The following is a 6,838-nucleotide window of genomic DNA, read 5'->3' on the forward strand; positions in this document are numbered from 1 at the left end:
TCATGGCAAATTAGTCCCCCTGAATTTTTTTAATTAGACTTTCAGAAGGGTCTTATCTGAAAATGTTTGAAAAGCACTATTTGGTACTGTGCTGTTTGAAAAGCACTATTTAAATTGAAGTACACACTCTAATGTGATAAGGACTTTACTGGACTTACCTCGATGTTCAAGTAGGGTGCAAGCTATCTGCATTACGCTCCAGCACAACTGCTTCTGTAGTGGTTAACACCTCACTGACCTCTCCAAAAGCAAAACAGGTACTGTTCTGCAAACTGAGATTTCTCATTATTATTATAATGTAAAGTCCTAATTGTAGCTAACAATAAATGGAATCATTTGAATAAAGGTTACCTTTAACAGCAAAACTCCGCAACTGCTGGAATCCTGTTGCTTGTTGTGTTGCATAGTGTGTAACTGCCACTCCATGGTGTCTTCATGCCCTCTCATCCTCAGAAAATTCCTAGTTGAACAAAAATGTTTGTAATGAAACAAGAAATGTTTTATGTTTAATACCTGAACATAAAACATACAAAGAATAATACCTCAGTATCATACATACCTCCAGTTGCATAGAATTTTCCTGTCATAAACACCTTCATTCCCATGGGGTCTATGAGCAGTATTTTCTGTGCAGAAATGTTGACAATCTAAAGAAAAGTTAATAAATTAAAAAAATTACAATAGTTTTGCCACTGAAAACCTATTTAAAGAATAACACTTTGAGCAAAACTGCTTCCCAACAAATTATGCAAATTAATAACTAAATAAACACATACCACAAGAATCCAGTGTGTTACCAAAGTTCACAGGGCACAGCCACATGTCTTCAACTGGGAACTTCATCTGTGGGATTGGAAGTGCAGAGTAATTCGATTTACTTAGGTACCTTGCGTCTCAGGGTGTTTTCAAATATAGTCTTGTTTAAAGGAACCCGAACTCTGTCCTCAGAAATAGAAATGACTCAACTTTTTGGACCACTTCTGAACTTTCAACTTACCTTGGTGAGGGCATCTGAACTGCCAGAAAACAACGAGCTTGCAACTACTGAACAGAGCAGGTGTACAGCATTCTGTATAAGTATACAAAAATGTTACAGAACAGTAAATACATTTTTGTATTTCAAAATAACTGGGCAAGGACATTTCTTACTTACCTTCGTCTCTCAATAACACGGTGCAGGTATGCATCAATGACCTGTTTTGAAAAGTTAGAGTTTATACACCAGCAGCAACAATTTTTGGAGTAACTGCTTGAGTGCTGTACACAAAAACTTGGAAAGAAATATAATTGCTGATAAAGGTTCTTTCTGCATATACTGGAACTGGGTATTATGATGTCACAGATGTCACAACATCTGTGTTGTGATTGATAACAATCTTTTCTATGGAAGTGAATGGGTGAAACCTTATCAGAGTTTTTGCTATATAAACCCCCCACCTACCCTTTGTTTAAACTATTAATGGTGTCTGCACTGCAAATGCTTCAGAAGGAGCACTTCAAAATCAGAGTCAATAATGATAAGTTATCTTACCTCATCAGAAAGCCACCGTGACCCCTGCAGTGTTGAAAAGAGGAATCAAATAACTTGTGGTCAACAACTGATTCCAAAGCGCCCAGTATCCTTTGCAGCCCATAGCCTCTTTACTGAAAAGAAAAATATGATAAAGTTAGCTCAGGCATGCATGAGATTTTTAGTGGAAAAGCTGGGTAAAGGCCAGCGGGCCACAACAGGAAAAAAAGTCAACACAATAAACATGCATTTTCACATGAGAGAAATAGGAAAGGTACAGCGAGTGGGCAAAGAGAAAAAATTACTGACAGGCAGATCCATTTCAGACTTCCACAAGCTCAGTGCATGTTGCATGTTTCTTTACATCAATATGAGTTGAAGACTGCAAAAATGCAAACAAAAGTCATGCAATGGTCAATCAAGTTACAGCATAAACTGGCAACAAATGACCAACGGGTCAAAAAGAAGTTGTTCACTATGCCACCTTCACTTTCTAAGCTTTGTTTCGAGAGGGAAGTTTTCTTGTTCACCGTTTCTGGTCCTGGAACGAAATAAACTCCTTAATGGAACAACAACTTTTGTCAACCGTTTTGGGTGCATAATAGAATAATAGAGGGTCTGGTATCCTCTGGACTTTGCTGGCACTGAGGGTCCAGCAGGAGGATGTGAGGGGGCATCTTCAGGTCTGTGCTGCTGTTCACTGTCTGACTGTGAGTTGGGTATTTTCATTGTCACTGATATTTACATGGTGGCTTCTTCTATGCGGCTTGATATGGTCCAATGCTGTAGTGATTTTTTAAAGTTGCTCCTTCCGTGTTTTAATCTCACACATTTGCCAGTGATGTCTTGAATGGTGTAGGGTCCTGAAAATCTGGATCAAACCTTCCTCCCTTCCTTCCACGTTTCCTCATGTTCAAGAGAGAAGAACTTCATCTCCAACGCTGTACACAAGGTTTCTGTACTTCTTCTGGACTCGTCTGGCATAGGCTTCCTTTTGTAAGTCTTGGGACTTTGCCATATTTTCCTCGACAGTTTTTAACTTGCTCTTATGCGTCTCTTGTAGAAGATACAAAGTCACCGTAACTTTCGACTCCTCAGGGAGAATGATGGAGGACAACTAAAATTGTCACATTTTAAGTACTATTAAAATCATAAAGACAAATAATGCATGTGAAACATGAACTGAAAATTGTAGCTATAATAACTCATGTTTAAAAGTAAATATACTATTATAAAAGCTTTGAGCACAGAAAGCCACAAAGATAGACTCATATCATTTTTTTTTTTATAGTCACTTTTTCCTCTTGATACACTTCCATGGTGAACACATTATACTTAAAGGTCTCCTCAACATTTATTACTTTACATAAAACAATCATAAAAAGTAACTAGTCACTTACTTTATCTTTTAAATGTATCTTGCATATAGAAGTTAAGCAGAAGATTAAAGCTGCAGCCAATATCAATATGCACAATTTCCAATTAAGATGACATTTAATTTATGCATTATCATAGTTGTTGCATAAATAAAATTCCTTAATAACACCTACTGGGACTTCGACAGGAACTTCAGAAGGATCGTAGCCTCTCTCCCATACATTAAGCGGAATGGTGTGTATTTGGTTGTGGTGTGGACCTTGGACCTCAAAGAAAACAGTGTAGCATCCAGATACACATCCCAGTCATTCTGTTGACTGTTGACTAATTTTCTCAGGGCTCTACATGTGGACATAAAAACCACAATAGTGACAGTGTCTTAAAAGCAAATGAAATGTTACATACAAATAAAATACCTTTTATGTTGTCATTTGTCTTTCGTCAAAGGCCATTTGTCTGAGGAATGATGCGGCTGCTGTGACACTTCTATCTATTTTCATTAAGCTGCAAAGTCTTGAGTTGAGCTTCAAAGAAAAAAAGAAAATTGTTTTTAAAACAATCACACAAAACCTTTGGCCTGGCAGCTACTTGGCACACTGTGGCCAAGTATTTACCTAAAGAGGTATGGAAAATGTAAACTTAACACTTACCTCGTTAACAAATTCCCTTCCTTGGTCGGGATAAAATTAGTTTTGGACAGCCATGTCTATATGATTGAGCACAACTGATGAGCTACCTCAGCAGCACTTTTGCTTTTTAATGGAAAAGCCTCAACCCATTTTGAAAAATAGTCTGTTGCAGTCATAATGTACTGGAAGCCACTAGGCGTTTTGGAAGAGGATCCAGTTAGATCTATTCGATTAGCTCCCAGACATGTGACACCTGTCAGTGATAAAGAATCACATTAATATATAATGTACATGATAACATTTACTGTTTTCTACTAAAAATGCTGCTGATATTTGCCTTTATACACTGCAGTGGCTGCCAGTGGCGTGTCTAGAAAATTTCTTTGTTGAGCCAGGTAGAGAGGAGCTGAATGGTGAAAGGGTGTGAGATGTAATTGGCAGATAATGTCATTTCTCACCAACGGTTAACCATCATTCCAATAACCCTGTAAACCGTAAATAACTCGAATTTGCTTTTGACTCTTATTAGAATGAGGTTTTAACCACTACGTGATTGCAGCAATATTTGCATAGTATACTGACATATAGTGCACATATGTTGCACATTTTGAATATTAAAATACAAAACATTTTAACAGCACAATTGGCAAATTAGCCCATGCAAAATTTTATCTGCCTATTAAAAAGAGAAGATAATCTTCTCACAAACTGGTGTTTGATTTTGAAACAGGAGTGAAGCAAATACAGAAAAGGAGCCTAGCATTGAATGAAACCTGAAAGCAAGTAAATAGATGTATAAAGAACAACACTGGCTGATGATGAAATACAGTCAGCTGGCATGGTGACTTACTGCCAGTAGCTAGCCTGCAGGGCTGAACTGGGACATTGGGCATTTTGACTACAGACCACGCAGGTATTAAAGCCATAAAAGCCTTTGAATGAAAACAAACGCTGTTGTGACAGTGATGTACGATCTTGTCGCATGCTTGTAGGATTTCTAATCAGTACGTCAGATAAAACTTTGTTCGCAAGATTCAGATAATTATTTAATAAGCGAGATATTTTAAATGAGAATAAGTGAGAAAGTATTTCCTTGTCTTTCCCTGTTAATCGCCCTACCTGGCTGGCAACACTCGCTAGATCCGCCCCTGCTGCAGTTACCGGCTGTCAGCTACTTAGAAAAAGGATCCTGGTGTTGACTGTCTCTCTCAGAAACAGCTCACACTTCCCTTCAACTCATTCATATGTCACCTGTAAAGGTAAACTGTTTCTCCAGTATCACCTGTTCAGCTCTGATGATTCGCAAGGACATCTCCTGGTTCTTACCTGCATGTTTCCCTCTCACCACATATCCAAACCGACATCTATGACCAGCAGCTTTACAGCTGTGGCACCGGCAAACATCAGCTGATACTAGAAATTAATAATAAATACATTCTAACAACAGCCGATCAAACTCACAGCGTGCTGCTGTTGTTTAACGCGACATCTGCTGGTTTTACTTTTTCTGGCGCCAAAGTGGCGATATAACAAACAAAGAGAGAAAAGCCGATCAGCTGATCATTTCGTCAGTTAATGATTGCTAGCAGCAGGAGAGGAGAGAAAATGAGAGAGAGAAGAAGCACGCAACGCATAAAGACAGAATAACTCCAGCTTTGTGTCTTTTTCCATACCAGCTAAAGTCCAGGGACAAACCGCGTCTCTTCTCAGCTCAATACGTAACACATAATATTTCTCTGAATGAGGGGACCATTACATATTTTTAAGGAGCGTTGCAAACTCTACTAACTAAACTTGTAGACAGAATAAAGTTCACCATCAGTAGCATCACAGCACCCACAGCTGTATAGAAACTGTCATGCTAGCTAGGCACGCTACATGCTATTGTAACTGGACTGTAAAAGAGTCAGCACAGCGATAAACTCAACCCAAACTTGGTTTATATCGGCCCAGATAGACTGCAGGTCATAACTTCTTACCTGAAGCGTTCCAGTTCACCTGACACTTTCGGACTGGGCGGCTGCCTGGTCTCCTCCTCCTGCCTACCCTTCTCTCGTCCACCTGCTAGCGTGGAAGTCTCCGCCATGCTCGGGTGGCCAGTCCAGCTATGTTAAACTGTAAATCAATCCGCCCGGCTGTTTTCTGTGATGCTGTCTTTCGTGCGTTGTAGCTCTCTGCCTTTTTGACTAACATGATGCTCGATGGCCTTGAAAGCCCGATGCGTTGCATTCACTTACACTAGGATATCTGAGCTTCACTGTGAAAACATAATCAGTACATTTTGATATTTCTCATTGGATTTTATTGATCTTGGCTTGGGTGGCACCTGGGGTGGCCAGTCTCAGCTTGTGGCCTGTGCCCCCAGGCCACCCCGCTGGACACGCCTACACGTGGTGGACAGCAGCAGCCAATGGCTTCTCCATTTTTGACACTGGAATCACAGCCAGGACCTTAAACATATTGAGCAGTCACTATATTATCCAACAATCGCAATTAATTAAAACAACGAAAACTACGCAAATGTTCTATATATACTGAAATCAAGTGGCGTATACAGTGTTAATTACTGACACATCAATCTGGTACGGTCTTCAGGATAACTATGCATTCTATTGGTCACTATTAACATACTATATATAAATGACAACTTTAAAAATACATACCCAATTAACAATGTCAACGACATTCCATACCAGTAAAATCTGGAACACATTGCAGTTCGAGTCTTGAGTACACCAGTGTGTCCACAGATGGGACTTGAGATGAAACTCTTGAAATAGTCCCATGGCTTCTTCTTTTTGTTTTTATCACTCTCCTGTATTTAAAAATGTAAAATAATTATAACATGTATTTAACCAATAATTACATTTAGTTATTTACATTACAATACTGACCTTCAGCCTGAATGTTTTGCGGCGGTTTGCCTCTGGGGACTTATCGTATTCAGATGGGTGGGACCCAACAGACGAAACATGAGCAGTTCCTCGTATGTTCTCTCTCCATAACTAAGGAGAAAATTGGACAATTCAACATGGCTTCGGAATCCATACAGTAAATAGCGACTACCCCAGCGTTATCACGTCAATTAACAAGTATGTGGTCAGTACTCTTCAACATAACAGCCGGTGAAAGTGGGTGTAGTAACTGCCAGGAGGACTAAAATAAATTTTTAAAAAGCGCAAATAAACACTTGGAATATGAACGAGATCGGCACAAAAAGCAACGAGATCGGGGTAGGATCAAAATAATAGTGTGTACTATTTAAACCGGAAATATGGCGTTTTAGTTGTGCGCATACGAAATCGGACAGCTTGATAGGTAG

At 39.3% G+C, this 6,838-nt stretch overlaps 1 long non-coding RNA gene across 2 annotated transcripts; it reads right to left on the reverse strand.

The window, feature by feature from the left end:
* Nucleotides 1–255: 255 nt before the first annotated feature.
* Nucleotides 256–794, reverse strand: LOC120441433. Of its 2 annotated transcripts, XR_005614083.1 has the most exons (4): nt 777–794; nt 560–647; nt 352–460; nt 256–272 (listed from the first exon to the last, which is right to left on the reverse strand). It is a non-coding gene; the product is annotated as an uncharacterized LOC120441433 (long non-coding RNA). The 2 variants fall into 2 exon arrangements; XR_005614082.1 differs by lacking the exon at nt 777–794 and having other exon boundaries at nt 560–649.
* Nucleotides 795–6,838: the final 6,044 nt, after the last annotated feature.

This window comes from Oreochromis aureus, linkage group 8, assembly GCF_013358895.1.
Source record: "Oreochromis aureus strain Israel breed Guangdong linkage group 8, ZZ_aureus, whole genome shotgun sequence".
Taxonomy (NCBI): Eukaryota; Metazoa; Chordata; class Actinopteri; order Cichliformes; family Cichlidae; genus Oreochromis; species Oreochromis aureus.